At 46.7% G+C, this 25968-nt stretch overlaps 1 long non-coding RNA gene across 1 annotated transcript in view; it reads right to left on the bottom strand.

The window, feature by feature from the left end:
• Positions 1–1135: 1135 nt before the first annotated feature.
• Positions 1136–25968, bottom strand: part of LOC134906718 (uncharacterized) — a 182863-nt gene continuing 158030 nt past the window's right edge. Inside the window, exons 3-4 of the long non-coding RNA XR_010175772.1 lie at positions 1943–1982; positions 1136–1461 (exon numbers count right to left, since the gene is read on the bottom strand). This is a non-coding gene — a long non-coding RNA (uncharacterized LOC134906718). The remainder of the gene's footprint in view (positions 1462–1942; positions 1983–25968) is intronic.

Below are 25968 nucleotides of genomic sequence, written 5' to 3'. Positions count from 1 at the left end.
CGTCACCTGCCCCCCGTCCACGTGATGCCGGGTGTCATGGCAGCTCCCACGCCCCGGGGAACCGCCGGGAGCCGCGCCAGCCAGACGCCGGAGCCCACGACCCACCGAAGGCAGAGGCTGCAACACAGATCAGCAGACATGCAGGGGTAAGCGCGGCGAACGCCGCCTCTGGCGTGTGACATACATTTTATGACCCCAGACTACATGTCCTGTTTTCCACCTTGAGGCAGAACAATTGGACATGTTTTATTTATGACACCATGCCTTCTTGAGCAGGACAAGCCAGCTCAGTTCAATGTTTGTTTCATGACACCTTGGAATGTAAATGGCAAACCTATAATTAGCTATTACATTGAAAACACTAAGAGAATATACCAGCTAAATGTTAAGTTATAGGTATATATATATATATATATATATATATATATATTTATATATATATATATATATATATATATATATGAGCTCAGTCAATGGTAGAGCAGCCAGTCATGAGGAGAAGGAGTTGGAGGTCAGAAGGAGAGAAGATGCAGAGTTAAGAAGAAGCTAAGTGCAGGAAGAGGAATGAGGGATGTTCCTAGGATTGTAAATATATACTTGCAGGTATAGACTTTATGTTAGTAATTGTCTAAAGGTGGGTACACACTATTAGATATATCTGCAGATCAATTGATCTGCAGATATATCTATGTACGGATCGGGCAGTGTGCTGTGCATACACACAGCCCGATCCGTCGGGGGACTGACGTCATGAACTGGGCGGGCGGGCGCGAGCGCCCGCCCAGTTCACCTGTCAATCACCGCCGGCCGCCGCAGCATGTGTATGGGCGGTCGGACGACCGCCCCGTACACACGCAGCGACGCGCCAATATATCGTTAGATATATTGGCTGTCGGCTGTGCTGCGCGGCCGACGCGATACGTCTGTGAACGACGGAGTTCACAGACGTATCGCCCGTACACACTGGCCGACGGTCCAGCGATGTATCGGCCGTTCAAGTGTGTACGGGCCTTAAGTTTGTGAAACTGTTTGTGTTTTATTATGTATGTACAATAGTTAAGGAAGCATAAATATTATTAGTATATATGTCACCACTGTGTATATCTTATTCTGTATGATTTGATTTTTCCTGTAAATAAACAATCGGATGGTAAGAGCGGTAATCTCAAGTTTGAACTCTCTTTAAGGAATCACAACTTCATAATTTCATAAGTCATATGTATAAGGACTGCATACAGTATATTTATCAGCCACCTAGTTTGTGAGTTTGACATAATATATTTGCAGACATATATGATAAACACATATTAATTAAAATATATCCATATATTGACAATCATATATGATATTAAATATTAATATCATTTATAAATATGATTCCATAAATCAATAACCCTTGTCCTGTGCAGCTTCTCCTGTCTCCTGTAATTTTTTTGCTGTAGCCTGCAGATCCTTGGAAACCTAAAAAAAAATAAAAAAACATGATGACTTACCTCACACCTTCTATTTATTAACTGAAACTTGATGTTCATAATCGATGTTGTCATACAGATCATGTAGAGAATAAAATAGGCAAAGTGGTTACTTCCCATACTAACTTACTAACGTCCCACGAATCTCCCCAGGCTGAACTGACTGCTCTTAGGACAATATATAATATTACACGCCTTCCTGTATTTGGTTTGATTACCCTTGAGGAAATGTGTCACCGTCTCAATGTTATGTAAGTTGATGTGTTTTCTTTCTTTATCTAATACTCCACCTCTCCTATCTCCCGTTGATTAAATGGCAAAGCTGGCATGTTTACTTTACAGATGGACCATGTGCTACTGCAGCCCTAAACGTTTGAAGCTCCTTTTTCTCTGTTTTCCTTATGTATGGGTCTCATGTTGCTTTTCATGTATAGTGTGTTGCTTTTGTTACTTGCTTCTGCTTTCCATACCTGATTCCTTTGTGTTCCCTTGTTCTTTCTCTTTACCACTCTAATGTTTAAAAAAAAAAAAATTCAATAAAAATCATTGTTGAAAGAAAAAAAACCTTAGAAATTATCCTATCCATAGTCACTACTACATTTATCTATCACAAACACACTTTAATATTACTGTGCAACTTGTAAATATAACATCCAACTTGTAAGTCTTACTAAAATCTCTGAATAATGCCCATTAATATGTAGGTGCAGGACCCGGGTCTTACTATGCTGAATGATGGTACCTACTGTAGATCTCATCTTAACGTCAGTCAATATATTGGATTAGTATTTTATACAAAGTCTTTTGGCTTACAATAGACTCCTAGGCTGAGTTATATACCTCACTATGGAGATATATCAAACCTTACAGTGAGATAAAGTGGAGAATTTGCCAGGATTACTCACGTTAGTCACAAAATATGGTATTTTCAAAATGTATATCCTGTCAAATTCTATTCTGTATGCAAATATAGTATTGTTCAAATTGCTTCTGTGTGCCTATCAGGAAACACTCTATATCGCAAGCCAGGCACTAAGTGAATTAAACCTGGAGACATGAGACTTCTGCTTCCCCCTCCCAGAAAACAAAAGAATGTGTAGTTCTGACTGGGTTAAAATAAGACTAGCGATTGCAAAATGCTCTATCTCTGCTCGTATCAAAGAAAATGCATATAAAGGGGGTAATTCAGATCTGATCATAGATGTGCTAAATTTAGCACATCTGCAATCAGTTTCTCAGATATGTCTGGCTCTGCCTTCCCCCACATGGGTGCAAAAGCATTTTACAGCGGCGATGCATATGCACCCGGCGAGTAGCTTCCTCTATCCGCACCCTAGCTGTGCTGGCAGGTCCCCCACAAAGGTCCGGATGCGCCTGTGTTGTCCATACCATGCCCTGCCAAAGGCGTTCTAATGCCATTGGCACACACCTTCCCACCCCACAACTGCCTCTGTCTGTCAATCAGGCAGAGGCGATCGTAGCCCTGAGATGCTTTTAGCATCTCACTGAGCTCCCGGGATGCGCGTGCACACTCCGCAAAGGGCCTCAGACTGCGATTGCTGCCGCTGCAGCGATCCAGTCTGAATTAGGCACTAAATCTATTATCGCAGGTATATGATCCCTGCCAGGCTTCACACTATCTACCCTACAACCAGTGATTTGTGCTGGAGACTCTATGGCAGAAAGGTTTTCCTGCATATTTGGTGGCATTGCCCCCTTGTCTGTTCCTTCTGGTATGAGATTCACGACCTGATAAACATGTTACTAATATTCATATGTCTTCCTCCCCACTCTATTCCCTATTGTTTATACCTGTCCCGCATGCACCACCCTCGACTCAAAATTTAAAATTGATTACTCACATTCTCAGTGTAGCTAAATGTCATATAGCTGCTCAATGGAAGCAACCTTTATCGCCCTTCTTAACAGCCACGATTAATGCAGTCTGGTCTACTTATAAAGTTGAGAAAATTACCTCAGTTCTACATGACACTCCCATTCATTAAGGTATGGTCACCTTGGACTAGCCACTTTCAGGCCGAAACTCTGTTAACTACCTTATAGTCCTCCTTTAATCTACTATCCGTATTTTGCAGAGACCGACCACCTCGCTCTCTTTTCCTACTTTACCACTTCTTTCTCTATTTCCTTTTTTTTCTTCTCTTCTTCCTTGATTTCTATTTGTCTCATTCTTTGCAGACTTGGTTTCATTGCGATTTCTTATCCCTATTGCATACCTCCCAACATGACCCTCTCCAGTAGGGACACAATGCTCTGCTCCTGGACTTCCCTCTTAATTTATGATTGCCGTCACTTGTGCTAAAACACCTTTCTTATTCATTAACCTGTTCAACACAGGTGCTGGCAATCATAAATTAAGAGAAAGTCCAGAAGCAGAGCACTCTGTCCCTCCTGGAGCGGGTCATGTTGGGAGGTATGTTATTGAATAACCTGTTTGATATGTTTCACACAGCGCTCATCCTCATCCTCTATTTTCTAAGCTTGTATTTCTGGGATGTTGTAATTCTACTGTCTGATACCTCTGTTATGCATTAAAAATACAATAAACAGACAAAAAAAAAAGACTGTGTAATCCTCACAGTATGAGGTCATGTGTGGAGAATAATTTCTTACCTAACCCTTCGAGACTGTAGGTCCACAAAAGTGACAAAAGTGTTCAAACCCGGACGCAGCTCTTAAGGAATCTCAACCAGTTTTATGACCAGTCGTGCCACCTAGGTTAAGGGACCTGAGAGACAAACCCAAATAACTGCCCAGAGAAAGGACAAGTTACAGGTGCCTAGCCTCTAAGCAGGTAAGTAATGGATCCTGCTTGATTGACAGGGAGACCGCGTGTCGGAAGAACAAAGGGCTGTTAGCACATCACAGCAATCTTTGTTTCCCATGACCCAGGTTGGTGGGGGTTGAGGAGGGAGTTGTAGAACGAGAATGAGAAGAATAATGGTGCCCATACACTTATGTGATGCCCCGCGACATCGCAGGGCATCGCACCGGCAGGCCAAAGTGATTACCATGCGATCATGCGCTAGATCGCATGGTAATCACATGATGGGCACGTCACCGCCGAGTGGGAGCGGCCTCTGGCCGCTCCCAGCGGGTGTCCATCGTACCTCACAGTGTGATATATTGCATGTGTTATAAAAAACACATGCGATCACACTGCGATGCGAGAAATATTATGTGCCGCACATACTATCATGAGACGCGACTTTTGAGTGGCGTGCCCGCGCATCACGTCTCATGGTATCTTAAATGTGCATACAATCCTTCGATTTCTCTCACAGATTCGGTCGAAATTGAATGATAGCACCTAATATCTCACAAGTGTATGGGCACCGTTAGACTCTTTCAGATCTCATTTCCGGGGAGAAGCCATATATCTGCTATGTTCCAATCTAAATTTCCTGTGATCTTATTCAAACTGAGATATAGGCCTTGTTGTAAGTGATCCAAATTCTCTGCTTTTTATTAATTTAAAAAACAAAACTAAATTACATTATAATTTCTATGTCAACTTATTTCAAGTATTTTTGTAACTTCAAGTCTTGGAAATATTTAAATGTATTTAAGTCAATAGGCCTTTAAGTGTCAAGATCCATGCTACATAAATGTGACATCTGAATCAGCCCCTAGTTTTTATTTCATTTATAATTCTTTGTTTATTACAGAATCATTTCACCTGTTTCAGGGAATTACTATTGTGCTTCAGTTTTAAAGTCTCTGAAAGTGAACACACACTTGCCTACACTAATGGAATGTCTGGGAGACACCCTAATATCTGTGAGTGCTCCATCCTAGATTCCGCTCACTTCCTAAATGAACTGGACGTGATAGGGGCATTAAGAAGCAATTTAAAACATTATAGCATGAATCCTGTTGTATGAAGCTGGCAATGCGGGACAATGATGTCATGACTTGCACTGCCACACCCCCCGCACATGCCATTTGGACCTCACCTATGGCATCTCCTATGTTAACTCAGTATGAGGTAACAGGAAAATAGCTACCTATGTTCCTTATGGTACCTACTCCCCTAAACCTGGATGTTACAGATGTCTATTTAATGGCACACCTTTTAATGGACTCTCTTGGGTTTAAACTTGTTGGTGGAAGACATCATGTATCTCTTGTCTGCATCAGCAATGTGAGTAATCCTTTTATACAAGAATATACAGACATGCCCGTAGGCTACAAGGACACCCTTGAAACCCAACAGTTTTGCAAAGGCCGAATTATCCCTCCGATTTATGTTACATGTTAATCAATAATTAATGCTTTACCCCATCTTGACAGATTTACCATCTGTAACAAATCGATTGTAAAATAGAATTATGTCGGATTTATTGGTGCATTATTGCTATGTTTGTTTTCTTCTTGTCTTGTCTATTTTTTCTTCTGTGGCATAATGTCACGATCCGGGTATCTGGACGCCATTACTTACCCTTCAGATGCCTCCTAAGGCTGGCTCAGCGTTCCAGGACCGGATCCCGCTGTTCCTGAGTTTCCACATGCAGAATGTCAGAGTGGTGATTTCATCAGCCGCGGCCTCCGCTGTGCCCGCGTGGTTAAATGTGCGCTTGTCAGTCTGGCGTCTCCTGTGGCCGGCGTCGCCATTACTGTTTCAATTCTCACATGGATTACAAACCAAACTTCCCTCCAAGTGTCTGCATGGGCGCAGCCATCTTGGATTTTGTCATCTGATTATTTCCACCAATCTGCTGTCTGTATTGTTGATTTGCATAATTGCCTAGCCAACCCCTTCCTTGCTGCAGGTATAAGTATGCTGTGCCTGAGCAAGGAAGGCGTCAGTGCTTTGGTTGTCTAACCTAGTTCCAGTTTGTCTCTCTCCTGTGGTTGTCTTCCAGGTTCCAGCTCCTGTCTCCAGACTTCTGCTATAGAGACCCGCACCAGCATTCCATCTGCGGTGTAGCCTGACTCTCCGATCCATTCTGGACTCACCTGTTTCCAGCTCAAACAATCACCTGCTTCCAGCCCAGCTTCCAGCAGTGTACAGCTTCTCTTAAAGGGCCGGTGTCCTTTCTGCAGTTTACCACTCTCCACCGGTATTATTATTTCACCGCTCTCAAACAATCACCTGCTTCCAGCCCAGCTTCCAGCAGTGTATAGCTTCTCTTAAAGGGCCGGTGTCCTTTTCTGCAGTTTACCACTCTCCACCGGTATTATTATTTCACCGCTCTCAAACTCCAAACTTCATTATTATTTCATCGCTCTCAAGTTCGTTTATTATTTAACTGGTTCCAGCCAGTATCCACTCCGTACCAACAACAGTCTGGTTCCAGCCAGTATCCACAGCAGCCGTTTTACCTTCAGCAGCCCAGCCGTTCCTGGAACATCAGCTGGTACGATCCTGGGTTCTCTCCATTGCTACAGTCAGGCCTGGTAAGGACTTTCCAACTAGAAGATTATAAGAACTGTCTCACACTACCAGTGCCTGTGGCCCTTGCCACCCTGTAGTACCCAGGAATTGTATTTATCCTCTGTTGACTTTTATGTTTCCTTTTACTGCTGCTGTGTTACGGAGTTTGTCATAATAAACATCATTGACTTTTATCCTGGTTGTCGTGGTCGCGCCTTCGGGCAGTTATTCTACATGTTACTTACATGTCTAAGGGTCTGATACAACCTCCCAGGTTCCGTTACATCTCAGCCCCTACAACTGAGGCTGCCTCCCGTCAGCTCAGGCCCTCAGTTGTGACAGTAAGCACTGACCTAATGAATCCAGCCGGAGACCAGGATCAAGCGGCCAGGCCGATGCAAGAACTGGCAGCCCGACTTGAACATCAGGAGGCTGCACAGGGCCACATCATCCGCTGTCTCCAGGATCTCTCTACACGGCTGGATGGGATTCAAACGACCCTCCGTGGACCTGGCACGTCCGGTGCATCCACTACAGTAACACCAGCTGTAACCCCACCCACCTTACCCATTTCCAGTCCACATCTTCATCTTCCAACGCCAGCAAAATTTGATGGATCTCCAAGGTTCTGCAGGGGATTTCTCAATCAATGTGAAATCCACTTTGAGCTTCTACCTGGCAATTTCTTCAGTGACCGTACCAAAATTGCCTATATCATCTCCCTTCTCAGTGGCTCAGCCCTTGACTGGGCATCACCTTTATGGGAGAAGTCTGATCCCCTGCTATCCTCCCATACTGACTTTGTAGCTACATTCAGGCGCATCTTCGACGAGCCAGGCCGGATAACATCTGCTTCATCTGAGATTCTCCGTTTACGCCAGGGAACACGTACTGTGGGACAGTATCTTATACAGTTTAAAATCCTGGCATCCGAACTGGCATGGAACGACGAGGCCCTGTATGCTGCATTCTGGCATGGCTTATCAGAACGCATCAAGGATGAGTTAGCTACCAGAGACTTGCCCTCTAAGTTGGATGAGCTAATTTCTCTTTGCACGAAGGTTGATCTACGTTTCAGAGAGAGAGCAACCGAGCGAGGAAGATCATCTACTCCTAAATCTTCTGCTCCTCCTCCTCGTCAACCATCTCCATCCAAGGATGAGCCTATGCAAATTAGTCGTTCCCGTCTATCTCCCGCTTAGCGCCGAAGACGTCTCTCTGAGTCTCTCTGTCTCTACTGTGCAGCTCCGTCGCACACTATCAATGTCTGTCCCAAACGTCCGGGAAACTCCAGATCCTAGCTCGCCAAGGAGAGGGCCGGCTAGGAGTAATGATCTCCTCTCCATCTCCTCATGACTGTAACCTCCCAGTGTCGCTCCAAATTGCTCAACGTTACAGGAACGTCATTGCCCTCCTTGATTCCGGAGCAGCTGGGAATTTCATAACCGAAGCTTATGTTAAACGGTGGTCCCTACCCACCGAGAGACTGTCCTCGTCCATCTCTTTGACTGCCGTGGATGGCAGCAAGATTTTTGACGCAGTCATTTCCTTAAGGACTCTTCCAGTTCGTCTGAGAGTGGGAGTTCTTCATTCTGAGTATATTTCTTTTTTAGTGATTCCAAGAGCCACACATCCAGTGGTTTTAGGCCTTCCATGGCTCCGTCTCCACAACCCATCAATTGACTGGACGACTACGCAAATACTGGCATGGGGTCCCTCCTGTGCTGAGACTTGTTTAGCCAAAGTTCTTCCTGTTTGTTCTTCCTTCCCCAGGTCATCTGATGTTCCGCCTCCTCCATATCAAGACTTCACGGACGTGTTCAGTAAAGCATCTGCTGATATCCTTCCTCCTCATAGAGAATGGGACTGCCCAATCGACCTCATTCCAGGGAAGGTTCCACCGCGAGGCCGAACTTATCCGTTGTCTCTGCCTGAGACACACTCCATGGAAGAGTACATCAAAGAGAACCTGGCGAAGGGTTTCATCCGACCATCTTCTTCTCCAGCCGGCGCAGGCTTCTTCTTCGTTAAGAAGAAAGACGGTGGTCTGCGTCCGTGCATCGACTACAGAGGTCTGAACGACATTACCGTCAAGAACCGATACCCTTTACCCCTGATTACCGAGCTCTTTGATAGAGTTAGTGGTGCAACTATTTTCACAAAGCTGGACTTGAGGAGTGCCTACAATCTCATCCGAATCCGTGAGGGTGACGAGTGGAAGACCGCCTTTAACACCCGTGACGGACATTATGAGTACCTCGTCATGCCCTTCGGATTGAGCAACGCTCCAGCAGTCTTCCAGCACTTCGTGAATGAGATTTTCAGGGACATCTTGTACCGCCATGTCGTGGTTTATCTAGACGACATCCTCGTCTTTGCTAATAATCTCAAAGATCATCGTTTCTGGGTAAAAGAGGTTCTTTCCCGTCTCCGTGTCAATCACCTCTATTGTAAATTGGAGAAGTGTGTGTTTGAAGTTAAAACCATTCCGTTTCTAGGTTACATTGTGTCCGGTTCCGGACTAGAGATGGATCCTGAGAAACTCCAAGCAATCCAGAATTGGCCTATACCCTTAAGCCTCAAAGGGGTCCAGAGGTTCTTAGGGTTCGCCAATTATTATAGAAAATTTATACGAGACTTTTCCACCATCGTGGCGCCTATCACTGCATTAACCAAGAAAGGTGCTAATCCGTCCAAGTGGTCCGAGGAAGCTACACAGGCCTTTCACCTTCTGAAGCAACGGTTCATCTCTGCACCAGTTCTGAAACAGCCCGACACCGACTCTCCTTTTATCTTAGAGGTAGATGCCTCCTCCGTTGGAGTAGGAGCAGTGTTATCCCAGAGGGCCAAAGATGGACATCTACATCCTTGCAGTTTCTTCTCCCGGAAGTTCTCCCCAGCTGAGCGCAACTATGCCATTGGCGATCAGGAGTTGCTAGCCATCAAGCTCGCTCTGGAGGAGTGGAGATACCTGTTGGAGGGAGCTTACCATTCAATCACCATACTTACCGACCACAAAAATCTTTTATATCTCAAAGGCGCACAATGTCTGAATCCTCGTCAGGCCAGATGGGCACTTTTCTTCTCTAGGTTTGACTTTAAACTCCAGTTCTGTCCGGGTTCTCAGAATCGTAAGGCCGATGCCCTTTCCCGCTCATGGGAGCAAGAAAATGAGTCCGAGTCTGCAGACAAGCATCCTATTATTAATCCGTTGGCATTCTCCACGGTAGGGATGGACTCTACGCCTCCACCAGGGAAAAGTTTTGTTAAGCCAGTTCTAAGGAAGAAGCTCATGCATTGGGCCCATGCTTCCCGTTTTGCTGGACATACAGGCATTCAGAAAACCCTTGAATTTATTTCTAGGTCCTACTGGTGGCCAACTCTGAAGAAGGACGTTATGGAATTTATTGCCTCCTGCCCAAAGTGTGCCCAACACAAAGTCTCCCGCCAGTCGCCTGCGGGGCAACTGGTTCCATTATCTGTTCCCCGTCGACCTTGGACCCATTTGTCGATGGACTTTGTTTCCAATCTACCTATCTGCAACAAGTTTAATACCATCTGGGTGGTAGTTGACCGGTTCACCAAGATGGCACATTTCATCCCTCTCACCGGTCTTCCGTCAGCTTCCAAGTTGGCTCAAGTGTTTATACAAGAGATCTTCCGACTTCACGGTCTTCCTGAAGAGATCATCTCGGATCGTGGAGTACAATTTGTAGCCAAATTTTGGCGAAGTTTGTGTCAAGCCCTCCAAGTCAAGTTAAAGTTTTCCACGGCTTACCATCCTCAGACCAATGGTCAAACCGAGAGGGTGAATCAGGACTTGGAGGCCTTCCTCCGTATATATGTGTCTTCCTCTCAAGATGACTGGGTTCAACTCCTTCCTTGGGCCGAGTTCAGCCACAACAATCAATACCATTCCTCATCTTCTTCTACACCATTCTTCATTAATTATGGATTCCACCCTAAAGTCCCAGAATTCCAACCGCTTCCCGCAACTTCTGTTCCAGCAGTGGATGTCACCTTGCGTCAGTGTCACGATCCGGGTATCTGGACGCCATTTCTTACCTATCAGATGCCTCCTAAGGCTGGCTCAGCGCTCCAGGACCGGATCCCATCTGTTATCCTGATGTGCACATTCCCGCATCCTCTCCTGTCTCTCTGGACGCAGTCACAGTAACGCCTTATACATCTGGCATGGCGTCTCCCGCGGCCTCCGCCGCCGTCCCTGAGCTTCTGCATTCAGAGTGGCGATTACATCAGCCGCGGCCTCCGCTGTGTCCGCGTGGTCGGATGTGCATCTGTCAGCCTGGCGTCTCCTTTCTCCGGTGGCCGGCGCCGCCATTACTGTTTTCCAGACCACATGGATTACAATCCAAACTTCCCTCCAAGTGTCTGCATGGGCGCAGCCATCTTGGATTCTGTCAGCTGATCATTCCTACCAATCCGTTGTCAGTATTATTAATTTGCATAATTGCCTAGCCAACGCCTTCCTTGCTGCAGGTATAAATAGGTTGTGCCTGAGCAAGGAAGGCGTCAGTGCTTTGGTTGTCAAACCTAGTTCCAGTTTGTCTCTCTTCTGTGAATGTCTTCCAGGTTCCAGCTCCTGTCTCCAGACTTCTGCTATAGAGACCCGCACCAGCATTCCATCTGCGGTGTAGCCTGACTCTCCGATCCATACTGGACTCACCTGTTTCCAGCTACAACATCACCTGCTTCCAGCTCAGCTTCCAGCAGTGTACAGCTTCTCTTAAAGGGCCGGTGTCCTTTCTGCAGTTTACCACTCTCCACCGGTATTATTATTTCTCCGCTCTCAAATTCTACATTTCATCTACATTGCATCGCTCTCAAGCTTTATTTATTATTTAACTGGTTCCAGCCAGTATCCACTCCGTGCCAACACCTGTCTGGTTCTAACCAGTACCCACAGCAGCATTTTATCTACAGCAGACCAGCTTTCCCTGGAACACCAGCTGGTACGACCCTGGGCTTTCTTCATTGCTACAGTTGAGCCTGGTAAGGACTTTCCAACTTGCAGATAATAAGAACTGTCTCATACCACCAGAGCCCTGTGGCCCCTGCCACCCTGTAGTACCCAGGAACTGTATTATTATTTCTCTGACGTCCTAAGTGGATGCTGGGGACTCCGTCAGGACCATGGGGATTAGCGGCTCCGCAGGAGACAGGGCACAAAACTAAAGCTTTAGGATCAGGTGGTGTGTACTGGCTCCTCCCCCTATGACCCTCCTCCAAGCCTCAGTTAGGTTTTTGTGCCCGTCCGAGCAGGGTGCAATCTAGGTGGCTCTCTTAAGGAGCTGCTTAGAAAAAGTTTTTAGGTTTATTATTTTCAGTGAGTCCTGCTGGCAACAGGCTCACTGCATCGAGGGACTTAGGGGAGAGAAGTTCAACTCACCTGCGTGCAGGATGGATTGGCTTCTTAGGCTACTGGACACATTAGCTCCAGAGGGAGTCGGAACACAGGTCTCGCCCTGGGGTTCGTCCCGGAGCCGCGCCGCCGACCCCCCTTGCAGATGCTGAAGATTGAAGGTCCAGAAACCGGCGGCAGAAGGCTCTTCAGTCTTCTTGAAGGTAGCGCACAGCACTGCAGCTGTGTGCCATTGTTTGTCACACACTTCTCACCAACGGTCACGGAGGGTGCAGGGCGCTGCTGGGGGCGCCCTGGGCAGCAATGTAAATACCTTTTATGGCTAAAAAATACATCACATATAGCCCTTGAGTCTATATGGATGTATTTAACCCCTGCCAGATATTACAAACTACGGGAGAAAAGCCCGCCGGAATAGGGGGCGGGGCTTATTCTCCTCAGCACACAGCGCCATTTTCCTGCTCAGCTCCGCTGTGAGGAAGGCTCCCAGGACTCTCCCCTGCACTGCACTACAGAAACAGGGTAAAACAGAGAGGGGGGGCACTTTTTATGGCGATATTTTATATATTTAAGCTGCTACAAGGATACAACACTTATATAAGGTTGTTCCCATATATATTATAGCGCTTGGGTGTGTGCTGGCAAACTCTCCCTCTGTCTCCCCAAAGGGCTAGTGGGGTCCTGTCTTCGATAAGAGCATTCCCTGTGTGTCTGCTGTGTGTCGGTACGTGTGTGTCGACATGTATGAGGACGATGTTGGTGTGGAGGCAGAGCAATTGCCGGTAATGGTGATGTCACCCCCCAGGGAGTCGACACCGGAATGGATGGCTTTGTTTATGGAATTACGTGATAACGTCAGCACATTACAAAAATCAGTTGACGACATGAGACGGCCGGAAAACCAGTTGGTACCTGCCCAGGCGTCTCAGACACCGTCAGGGGCTGTAAAACGCCCTTTACCTCAGTCGGTCGACACAGACCCAGACACGGACACTGAATCTAGTGTCGACGGTGAAGAAACAAACGTATTTTCAAGTAGAGCCACACGTTATATGATCACGGCAATGTAGGAGGCTTTGCATATCTCTGATACTGCAAGTACCACAAAAAGGGGTATTATGTGGGGGGTGAAAAAACTACCTGTAGTTTTTCCTGAATCAGAGGAATTGAATGATGTATGTGATGAAGCGTGGGTTAACCCAGATAGAAAAGTGCTAATTTCAAAAAAGTTATTGGCATTATACCCTTTCCCGCCAGAGGTTAGGGCGCGCTGGGAAACACCCCCTAGGGTGGATAAGGCGCTCACACGCTTATCAAAACAAGTGGCGTTACCGTCTCCTGATACGGCCGCCCTCAAGGATCCAGCTGATAGGAGGCTGGAAACTACCCTAAAGAGTATATACACACATACTGGTGTTATACTGCGACCAGCCATCGCCTCAGCCTGGATGTGCAGTGCTGGGGTGGTCGGGTCGGATTCCCTGACTGAAAATATTGATACCCTGGATAGGGACAGTATTTTATTGACTATAGAGCAATTAAAGGATGCTTTTCTTTATATGCGAGATGCTCAGAGGGATATTTGCACTCTGGCATCGAGAGTAAGTGCGATGTCCATATCTGCCAGAAGAAGTTTATGGACGCGACAGTGGTCAGGTGATGCGGATTCCAAAATAATTATTTGGCGTAGGTCTATCGGATCTGGTGGCCACGGCAACTGCCGGAAAATCCACCTTTTTACCTCAGACCCCCTCCCAACAGAAAAAGACACCGTCTTTTCAGCCGCAGTCCTTTCGGTCCTATAAGAACAAGAGGGCAAAAGGACAGTCATATCTGCCCCGGGGCAGAGGAAGGGGTAAGAGAGGACAGCAAGCAGCCCCTGCCCAGGAACAGAAGCCCTCCCAGGGTTCTGCAAAGCCCTCAGCATGACGCTGGGGCTGTACAAGCGGACTCAGGAGCGGTGGGGGGTCGACTCAGGAATTTCAGCGCACAGTGGGCTTGCTCACAGGTGGACCCTTGGATCCTGCAGGTAGTATCTCAGGGTTACAGGTTGGAATTCGAGATGTCTCACCCTCGCCGGTTCCTAAAGTCTGCTTTGCCAACGTCTCCCTCAGACAGGGCGACGGTATTGGAAGCCATTCACAAGCTGTTTTCTCAGCAGGTGATAGTCAAGGTACCCCTCCTACAACAGGGAAAGGGGTATTACTCCACGCTATTTGTGGTACCGAAGCCGGACGGCTCGGTAAGACCTATTCTAAATCTGAAATCTTTGAACCTGTACATACAAAAATTCAAGTTCAAGATGGAATCACTCAGAGCAGTGATAGCGAATCTGGAAGAAGGGGACTTTATGGTGTCCCTGGATATAAAGGATGCTTACCTGCATGTCCCAATTTGCCCTTCACATCAAGGGTACCTCAGGTTCGTGGTGCAAAACTGTCATTATCAGTTTCAGACGCTGCCGTTTGGATTGTCCACGGCACCTCGGGTCTTTACCAAGGTAATGGCCGAAATGATGATTCTTCTGCGAAGAAGAGGCGTATTAATTATCCCTTACTTGGACAATCTCCTGATAAGGGCAAGGTCCAGAGAACAGCTGGAGGACGGAGTAGCACTAACCCAAGTAGTGCTGCAACAACACGGGTGGATTCTGAATTTTCCAAAATCTCAGTTGACCCCGACAACACGTCTGCTGTTCCTGGGAATGATTCTGGACACGGTTCAGAAAAAGGTGTTTCTTCCGGAGGAGAAAGCCAAGGAGTTATCCGAACTTGTCAGGAACCTCCTAAAACCAGGAAAAGTGTCTGTGCATCAATGCACAAGAGTCCTGGGAAAGATGGTGGCTTCTTACGAAGCAATTCCATTCGGCAGATTCCACGCACGAACTTTTCAGTGAGATCTGCTGGACAAATGGTCCGGATCGCATCTGCAGATGCATCAGCGGATAACCTTATCGCCACGGACAAGGGTGTCTCTTCTGTGGTGGTTGCAGAGTGCTCATCTGTTAGAGGGCCGCAGATTCGGCATACAGGACTGGGTCCTGGTGACCACGGATGCCAGTCTGAGAGGCTGGGGAGCGGTCACACAGGGAAGAAACTTCCAGGGAGTATGGTCAAGCCTGGAGATGTCTCTTCATATAAATATACTGGAGCTAAGAGCAATTTACAATGCTCTAAGCCTGGCAAAACCCCTGCTTCAGGGTCAGCCGGTGTTGATCCAGTCGGACAACATCACGGCAGTCGCCCACGTAAACAGACAGGGCGGCACAAGAAGCAGGAGAGCAATGGCAGAAGCTGCAAGGATCCTTCGCTGGGCGGAAGATCATGTGATAGCACTGTCAGCAGTGTTCATTCCGGGAGTAGACAACTGGGAAGCAGACTTCCTCAGCAGACACGATCTACACCCGGGAGAGTGGGGACTTCATCCAGAAGTCTTCCACATGATTGTGAACCGTTGGGAAAAACCAAAGGTGGATATGATGGCGTCTCGCCTCAACAAAAAACTGGACAGGTATTGCGCCAGGTCAAGAGACCCTCAGGCAATAGCTGTGGACGCTCTGGTAACACCGTGGGTGTACCAGTCAGTGTATGTGTTTCCTCCTCTGCCTCTCATACCCAAAGTACTGAGAATTATACGGCAAAGGGGAGTAAGAACGATACTCGTGGCTCCGGATTGGCCAAGAAGAACTTGGTACCCGGAACTTCAGGAGATGCTCACGGAAAATCCGTGGCCTCTACCTCTAAGACGGGACCTGATTCAGCAGGGACCGTGTCTATTCCAAGACTTACCGCGGCTGCGTTTGACGGCATGGCGGTTGAACGCCGAATTCTAAAGGAAAAAGGCATTCCAGAAGAGGTCATTCCTACACTGGTTAAAGCCAGGAAGGAGGTGACTGCACAACATTATCACCGCATTTGGAGAAAATATGTTGCGTGGTGTGAGGCCAGGAAGGCCCCCACGGAGGAATTTCAACTGGGTCGATTCCTACATTTCCTGCAAACAGGATTGTCTATGGGCCTCAAATTGGGGTCCATTAAGGTTCAAATTTCGGCCCTGTCGATTTTCTTCCAGAAAGAATTGGCTTCAGTTCCTGAAGTCCAGACAGACTTTTGTAAAAGGAGTACTACATATACAGCCCCCGGTTGTGCCCCCAGTGGCTCCGTGGGACCTGAATGTAGTTTTGGATTTTCTCAAATCCCATTGGTTTGAGCCACTCAAATCGGTGGATTTGAAATATCTTACATGGAAAGTAACCATGCTACTGGCCCTGGCTTCAGCCAGGAGAGTATCAGAATTGGCGGCTTTATCGTATAAGAGCCCATATCTGATTTTCCATTCGGACAGGGCAGAACTGCGGACGCGTCCTCAGTTTCTGCCTAAGGTGGTGTCAGCGTTTCACCTGAACCAGCCTATTGTGGTGCCTGCGGCTACTAGCGATTTGGAAGATTCCAAGTTGCTGGACGTTGTCAGGGCATTGAAAATATACGTTTCAAGGACGGCTGGAGTCAGAAAATCTGACTCGCTGTTTATACTGTATGCACCCAACAAGCTGGGTGCTCCTGCTTCTAAGCAGACGATTGCTCGTTGGATTTGTAGCACAATTCAACTTGCACATTCTGTGGCAGGCCTGCCACAGCCTAAATCTGTCAAGGCCCATTCCACAAGGAAGGTGGGCTCATCCTGGGCGGCTGCCCGAGGGGTCTCGGCATTACAACTCTGCCGAGCAGCTACGTGGTCGGGGGAGAACACGTTTGTAAAATTCTACAAATTTGATACCCTGGCTAAAGAGGACCTGGAGTTCTCTCATTCGGTGCTGCAGAGTCATCCGCACTCTCCCGCCCGTTTGGGAGCTTTGGTATAATCCCCATGGTCCTGACGGAGTCCCCAGCATCCACTTAGGACGTCAGAGAAAATAAGATTTTACTTACCGATAAATCTATTTCTCGTAGTCCGTAGTGGATGCTGGGCGCCCATCCCAAGTGCGGATTGTCTGCAATACTTGTACATAGTTATTGTTACAAAAAAAAAAAAAATCGGGTTGTTATTTGTTGTGAGCCGTCTGTTCAGAGGCTCCTACGTTTGTCATACTGTTAACTGGGTTTAGATCACAAGTTATACGGTGTGATTGGTGTGGCTGGTATGAGTCTTACCCGGGATTCAATATCCTTCCTTATTGTGTACGCTCGTCCGGGCACAGTATCCTAACTGAGGCTTGGAGGAGGGTCATAGGGGGAGGAGCCAGTACACACCACCTGATCCTAAAGCTTTAGTTTTGTGCCCTGTCTCCTGCGGAGCCGCTAATCCCCATGGTCCTGACGGAGTCCCCAGCATCCACTACGGACTACGAGAAATAGATTTATCGGTAAGTAAAATCTTATTTTCTCTGCTGATTTTTATGTTACCTTTTACTGCTACTGTGATGCATGGAGTTTGTCATAAATAAATATCATTGACTTTTACTCAAGTTGTCGTGGTCACGCCTTCAGGCGGTTTCTCTTCATGTTACTTACATGTCCAGGGGTCTGATACAACCTCCCAGGTTCCGGTACATCTCAGCCCCTACAACTGAGGCTGCCTTCCGTCAGCTCAGGCCCTCAGTTGTGACAGTCAGTTTTCAAATAACTGGAGGAACGTCCGCGCAGCCCTGCTTAAAGCCTCATTCAGGTATAAGAAGTTTGCCGATAGGAAGCGTAGAGCGGTTCCTGCTCTCAAGGTGGGTGATCGTGTGTGGCTGTCCACGAAGAATTTGAGGTTGAGAGTTCCCAGCATGAAATTTGCACCTCGCTACATCGGACCCTTCAAGATTGAACAAGTCATCAATCCTGTTGCCTACAGGTTACAGTTACCATCCTTCTTGAAAATACCCAGGACATTTCATGTTTCTTTGTTGAAACCGCTGATCCTGAATCGGTTTCATTCCGCACTTCCTCCAGCTCCCAAAGTTCAGACTCAACGGGGAGTCGAGTACGAGGTGGCCAAGATTTTGGACTCACGTTTCCGTTACGGTCAGTTACAATACCTCATTGACTGGAAGGGCTATGGTCCTGAAGAACGCTCTTGGACCAATGCCTCAGACGTCCATGCTCCTGCCTTGGTCCGAAATTTCCACGCAAAGTTTCCTTTAAAGCCTAAGAAGTGTCCTGGGGCCACTCCTAAAGGGGGGGGGTGCTGTCACGATCCGGGTATCTGGACGCCATTACTTACCCTTCAGATGCCTCCTAAGGCTGGCTCAGCGTTCCAGGACCGGATCCCGCTGTTCCTGAGTTTCCACATGCAGAATGTCAGAGTGGTGATTTCATCAGCCGCGGCCTCCGCTGTGCCCGCGTGGTTAAATGTGCGCTTGTCAGTCTGGCGTCTCCTGTCTCCTGTGGCCGGCGTCGCCATTACTGTTTCAATTCTCACATGGATTACAAACCAAACTTCCCTCCAAGTGTCTGCATGGGCGCAGCCATCTTGGATTTTGTCATCTGATTATTTCCACCAATCTGCTGTCTGTATTGTTGATTTGCATAATTGCCTAGCCAACCCCTTCCTTGCTGCAGGTATAAGTATGCTGTGCCTGAGCAAGGAAGGCGTCAGTGCTTTGGTTGTCTAACCTAGTTCCAGTTTGTCTCTCTCCTGTGGTTGTCTTCCAGGTTCCAGCTCCTGTCTCCAGACTTCTGCTATAGAGACCCGCACCAGCATTCCATCTGTGGTGTAGCCTGACTCTCCGATCCATTCTGGACTCACCTGTTTCCAGCTCAAACAATCACCTGCTTCCAGCCCAGCTTCCAGCAGTGTACAGCTTCTCTTAAAGGGCCGGTGTCCTTTCTGCAGTTTACCACTCTCCACCGGTATTATTATTTCACCGCTCTCAAACAATCACCTGCTTCCAGCCCAGCTTCCAGCAGTGTACAGCTTCTCTTAAAGGGCCGGTGTCCTTTCTGCAGTTTACCACTCTCCACCGGTATTATTATTTCACCGCTCTCAAACAATCACCTGCTTCCAGCCCAGCTTCCAGCAGTGTATAGCTTCTCTTAAAGGGCCGGTGTCCTTTTCTGCAGTTTACCACTCTCCACCGGTATTATTATTTCACCGCTCTCAAACTCCAAACTTCATTATTATTTCATCGCTCTCAAGTTCGTTTATTATTTAACTGGTTCCAGCCAGTATCCACTCCGTACCAACAACAGTCTGGTTCCAGCCAGTATCCACAGCAGCCGTTTTACCTTCAGCAGCCCAGCCGTTCCTGGAACATCAGCTGGTACGATCCTGGGTTCTCTCCATTGCTACAGTCAGGCCTGGTAAGGACTTTCCAACTAGAAGATTATAAGAACTGTCTCACACTACCAGTGCCTGTGGCCCTTGCCACCCTGTAGTACCCAGGAATTGTATTTATCCTCTGTTGACTTTTATGTTTCCTTTTACTGCTGCTGTGTTACGGAGTTTGTCATAATAAACATCATTGACTTTTATCCTGGTTGTCGTGGTCACGCCTTCGGGCAGTTATTCTACATGTTACTTACATGTCTAGGGGTCTGATACAACCTCCCAGGTTCCGTTACATCTCAGCCCCTACAACTGAGGCTGCCTCCCGTCAGCTCAGGCCCTCAGTTGTGACACATAAACTGTTGCCTATGTGTGTTTAGCTCCGCTCCTGTGATTATAAACATATTTCTGTTACGTCTTCACAACTATTCTTTTTTTGCCAGTTGTATTATGCACTTAACATTGTATTGCTTGCTGTGATATGTTTTATTTCTGTTTCTAAGCAATGTTTCACCTTTATAAAATAACTTACAATTCAGACTTAGGGCAGAGATACTTCATTGACATCAGAGGCCACTTAAGGCTCCAAGGGATTTGAAGTATAAAGTGATGTGTTTGAGATATACAACTTCTCGGGCTGTATTAGATGCCTCAGTATTAATGATAATTAACTTTGTGACCACAAGCTTTGCTTTGTAGCTCTATTTAATTTATTGGCACAATATAGCATGTTATTGATACTGCTGTCATCTATAACTCTAAAATATGTTTGTGTTCCAATTAGTGTCAGAAACTAATCACAAAATGTCAACGGCTTATAAATTTTTGAGTCTGCTGTGCAGAGATTGCTACAAGCCTGTTATTTATGATTTTGCAACTGAAAAGGACAACATCTATCCCTGAGGACCTTAGTATATATATGTATTTATAAATATCTCCTTGCCAAAAACTGTCCAATGCTACTTTGCTTGTTTAAGCCTGTATGACCTAAATGTACTGTGGGGGTCATTCCGACCCGATCGCTCTCTGCAGTTTGTCGCAGCGCAGCGATCAGGTTGGAACTGTGCATGCGCCAGCAGCTTTCGTTACCTAGCGATTGCCTCTGAGACAGAGGCATCGCTGTGCGGGAGGGGGCTGAACGGCGCCGTTAAGCCGCCGTTTAGGGGGAGCGGTCCGGTCAACGCAGGCGCGGCCGGACCATGGGGGGGGGGGGCGGGCCGTGGCAGCTGCGTGACGTCTCACGCAGCCGCTGTGGCCAGCGGGTGCGAGGAACAACTCCCGGCCAGCCGCAGGAGCTGTGCTGGCCGGGAGTTACTCCACAGATACAAAGGGGGGGGGGGGGGGGGGTGGCGGCACTGTCATGCGGGGCGGACTAGCCCTGTGCTGGGCGTCCCCCCGCATGTCTGAGTTTACGATCGTGGCTGTGCTAAATTTAGCACAGCTGCGATCAACTCGGAATGACCCCCTGTAATCTTAAGGAAATTTGACTGCTTCAAATAAACATCATCACAGATAATATCATTTATAGAAATCAACTCAGAGTTGTCAGGTATATATATGGATTAAAATACTTTATATACTCAATATAATACAATCGGGAGCAATTTACAATAATAAGTATAAATACTAAATAACTCCAAATGGTTCTCTAAGTATTTGCAGCTTCTATTGAGTATCTCTGTAGCAAATACTCAAACTCAACTATAAAAATGTTTTAATCACTTAGAAGCGCAATTAGAAAATTTCAATACAATCTCAATAAATATTCTACACAGTACATACATCAATAAATCACACATACAAAAATATTAAAAGCATTCAAGGTGGAGCTACACAGTCCCATGTATGAGTATATGTGGTGTGTTGCAGTTTCAGGTAGTGATTCCAACTGAAAAGTCTGCATTCAAAATTAATAGTATTACCTAAAAAGGTGTCAGATTCTTATTATGCAGAGTCAATGGTTCACTTATGTCACATTTAGCAACTTGTAGATAATCAGCAGGCACCATCAATATATATAGCATATATGATACAGAGTTTGTGTGGATTATTAGATCTACACTAAAAAGGTCTACAGTCAATAGGTCTACCACTAATGGTAGAAATGCATTAGGTCGACAGGATCAAAAGTTCGACATGGTCAAAAAGTCGACGTAGAATATGTTACGTAGAATAGGTCAACAGGTTAAAAGGTCATCGGTGTCAAAAGATCGACATGGAAATGGTCGACACAAAAAAAGGTAGACACAATTTTTTGTTGTTTTGGATGTTTTGTCACTCTTCTGCCACAAACAAGCCCCATAAGCGTAACATGTCCCCTCACATGGCTCGATTCACTTGCCATGCTTCCGGCACGGTGCCTCGCTCCGCTTCCACTGTCCTCGGCACAGGTTACTATTTCCAATCGTAGTCCACGTGGATGGTAAAGTATGAAAAAGATAAAAAAAAATGTAATTAAAAATGTGTGTCTACCATATGTGTATCGACCATTGTCATGTCAACCGTTTGGACAGTCTACCTTTTTATATGTCGACCTTGTGACCTTGTCGACTTTTTGACCATGTTAAATTAATCCTTGTCTACCATTAGTGGTCAACCAATCTTTTTAGTGTAGATCTATTGACCGGATACCAAGTTTGGAAGTCAGTCCTCATTGCGCCGTGCTCAACCTCCCCTCTTTCTGTAGATAGATTTAAGGTTCTCCTGGTGAACTTTATCTGCAGTCATATAAACAAACAGCCTGGGAAACCCCTTTGAGCTCTTACCACACTGATTTGAATCAGTTCACAAGGCTAGTCACACACGTACATCTGGACATAAGCTGTGGCGGAGGGAGTGCGCTTTAGTGGTATGCAGGTAATTATTTTCCTTCTCCTTGGCAGGTGTATATAGTATCAAAAGCGGAGATGCTAGTGATGGACCGGTTTCTCCGCTGTGTAGCAGAGCGGTTTCTTCAAAGGGTAGCAGCAGCATAAAAGGCATGCTCCCAGAGTGCCTTTTTTTGGTCTATCAACCAATAGCATTCACAATTTAATTAACATTACCTCTAGTTAGGTGAGTAATTAATTAGCTTAAACTCAGAGAACCATTTTGCAGTGTTATTAAAAGAATACAAATAAGGAATACTTTAGGATATAGCCTTGATGGCTCAAATGCATCTAATGTTAAAACTAATTTATAAATATTAGGCATTGCTTATGGGATTCTTGTGAAATATCTATATAAATAAGTAAATACACAACAAATTCAAATTCACTTCAAAGGAAGTATAAAAAAAATAGGATTTTAATACCTACCGGTAAATCCTTTTCTCTTAGTCCGTAGAGGATGCTGGCCATGCTTCAAGAATCATGGGGTATAGACGGGATCCGCAGGAGACATGGGCATGTTAAGACTTTAAATGGGTGTGAACAGGCTCCTCCCTCTATGCCCCTCCTCCAGACTCCGGTTATAGGAACTGTGCCCAGGGAGACGGACATTTCGAGGAAAATAATTTATTGTTAAACTAAGGGTGAGATACATACCAGCTCACACCACAAACACGCCGTACAACATGGCATTAAACAGAAGTCCAGTCAACGGCATGAACAAAATCAGCAACAGGCTGACCATAACTGAAACACAACCTTTGTGTAACACAAGCAATAACTATTAAAGAAGTACTGGAAATAGTGTCCGCACAGGGACGGGCGCCCAGCATCCTCTACGGACTAAGAGAAAAGGATTTACCGGTAGGTATTAAAATCCTATTTTCTCATACGTCCTAGAGGATGCTGGGGATGCTTCAAGAACCATGGGGTTTATACCAAGGCTCTAGAATGGGCGGGAGAGTGCGGATGACTCTGCAGCACCGATTGACCAAACAAGAGGTCCTCCTCAGCCAGGGTATCAAACTTGTAAAACTTCGTAAAGGTGTTTGATCCCGACCAAGTAGCAGCTCGGCAAAGCTGTAATGCCGAGACCCCTCGGGCAGCCGCCCAGGATGAGCCCACCTTTCTAGTAAAATGGGCTTTCACCAATTTCGGTAACGGCAATCCTGCCGTAGAATGAGCCTGCTGAATTGTATTACAGATCCAGCGTGCAATAGTCTGCTTGGAAGCAGGAGCCCCAATCTTGTTGGGAGCCCTTAGGACAAACAGAGCCTCTGTTTTCCTAATCTGAGCTGTTCTGGCGACATAGATTTTCAAAGCTCTGACCACATCGAGAGACTTCGACTCCGCCAAGGTGTCAGTAGCCACTGGCACCACAATAGGCTGGTTTACGTGAAACGATGAAACCACTTTTGGCAGAGCGGAGTTGAGAACTCGTCAGCAATTTCTATCTGCATGGAAGATCAAATAGGGGCTTTTTGTGAGACAAAGCCGCCAATTCAGACACCCGCCTTGCAGATGCCAAGGCCAATAGCATGACCACTTTCCAAGTAAGGAATTTCAACTCAACCTTATGCAAAGGTTCAAACCAATGAGATTGTAGGAACTGCAACACCACATTAAGATCCCATGGTGCCACTGGGGGCACAAAGGGAGGTTGGATGTGCAGCACGCCCTTCACGAAGGTCTGAACTTCTGGAAGGGAGGCCAATTCTTTCTGAAAGAAAAAAGATAAGGCCGAAATTTGTACTTTAATGGAGCCTAACTTTAGGCCCGCATCCACACCTGCTTGCAAAAAATGGAGCAAACGCCCCAGCTGAAATTCTTCCGTAGGAGCCTTCTTGGATTCACACCAAAACACATATTTTTTCCAAATACGGTGGTAATGCTTTGCCGTTACTTCTTTTCTAGCCTGAAGTAGTGTGGGAATGACTTCACTGGGAATACCCTTTCGGGCTAGGATTTGGCGTTCAACCGCCATGCCGTCAAACGCAGCCACGGTAAGTCTTGATACACGCACGGTCCTTGCTGTAACCGGTCCTCCCGTAGAGGAAGAGGCCAGGGATCTTCTATGAGTAATTCTTGAAGATCTGGATACCAAGCCCTCCCTGGCCAGTCCAGAACAATGAGGATCGCCTGAACCTTTGTTCTTCTATTCATCTTTATCACCTTCGGAATGAGTTGAAGTGGAGGGAACACATAGACCGACTGAAACACCCAAGGTGTTACCAGGGCGTCCACCGCTATTGCTTGAGGGTCCCTCGACCTGGAACAATATCTCTGAAGTTTCTTGTTGAGGCGGGACGCCATCATGTCTATTTGACGAATTCTCCAACGACTTGTCACTTCTGCAAAAACCTCTTGATGAAGACCCCACTCTCCTGGATGGAGATCGTGTCTGCTGAGGAAGTCTGCTTCCCAGTTGTCCACTCCTGGAATGATGACTGCTGACAGAGCGCTTGCATGTCTTTCTGCCCAGCGAAGAACTTTCGTGGCCTCGGCCATCGCCGCTCTGCTCTTTGTTCCGCCCTGGCGGTTTATGTACGCCACTGCTGTTATGTTGTCTGACTGAATCAAGACTGTCAGACCGCGAAGAAGATGTTCCGCTTGCAGAATGCCGTTGTAAATGGCCCTTAATTTCCAGAATGTTTATGTGCAGACAAGCTTCTTGGCTTGACCATTTTCCCTGAAAGTTTCTCCCCTGTGTGACTGCTCCCCAGCCTCGGAGACTTGCATCTGTGGTCACCAGGATCCAATCCTAAATCCCGAACCTGCGTCCCTCCAGAAGGTGAGAACTGTGCAGCCACCACAGAAGGGAGATCCTGGTCCTGGAAGATAGGATTATTTTCCGGTGCATGTCCAGGTGAGACCCGGACCACTTGTCCAACAGGTCCCACTGAAACACCCTGGCATGGAACCTGCCATACGGAATGGCCTCGTAGGCCGCCACCATCTTCCCCAGTAACCGAGTGCATTGAAGAACTGACACTTTTGTCGGTTTCAGAATCTGTTTTACCATATTCTGTATTTCCAGAGCCTTTTCCACTGGAAGAAAACCTCTCTGTAATTCTGTATCCAGAATCATACCCAGGAACGACAGCCATGTCGTCGGAGCCAACTGTGATTTTGGCAAGTTTAGGAGCCAACCATGTTGTTGCAGAATCGTCAGTGAGAGCGCAGCATTTTTCAGCAATTGCTCCCTGGATCTCGCCTTTATGAGGAGACCGTCCAAGTATGGGATAATTGTAATTCCCTGCTTGCGCAGGAGAACCATCATTTCCGTCATAACCTTGGTGAAAATCCTTGGTGCTGTGGACAGACCAAACGGCAACATCTAAAATTGGTAATGACAATCCTGAACAGCAAATCCTAGGAATGGAGATCACTGCTCGGAGAGATTCTATCTTGAATTTGAATTTTTTTAGAAAGAAATTGAGGGATTTTAGATTCAGAATCGGTCTGACTGAGCCATCCGGCTTTGGGACCACGGACAGACTCGAATAAAAACCCTCCCCCCGTTGTAATGGGGGTACAGTGACAATGACTTGATTACGACACAGCTTTAGTATTGCCGCACATACTACCTCCCTTTCTAGA

The sequence above is a fragment of the Pseudophryne corroboree genome, chromosome 1 (genome assembly GCF_028390025.1).
Source record: "Pseudophryne corroboree isolate aPseCor3 chromosome 1, aPseCor3.hap2, whole genome shotgun sequence".
Taxonomy (NCBI): domain Eukaryota; kingdom Metazoa; phylum Chordata; class Amphibia; order Anura; family Myobatrachidae; genus Pseudophryne; species Pseudophryne corroboree.
The sequence above is the reverse complement of the archived record's forward strand: the minus strand, read 5'-3'. Positions and strand labels throughout refer to the sequence as shown.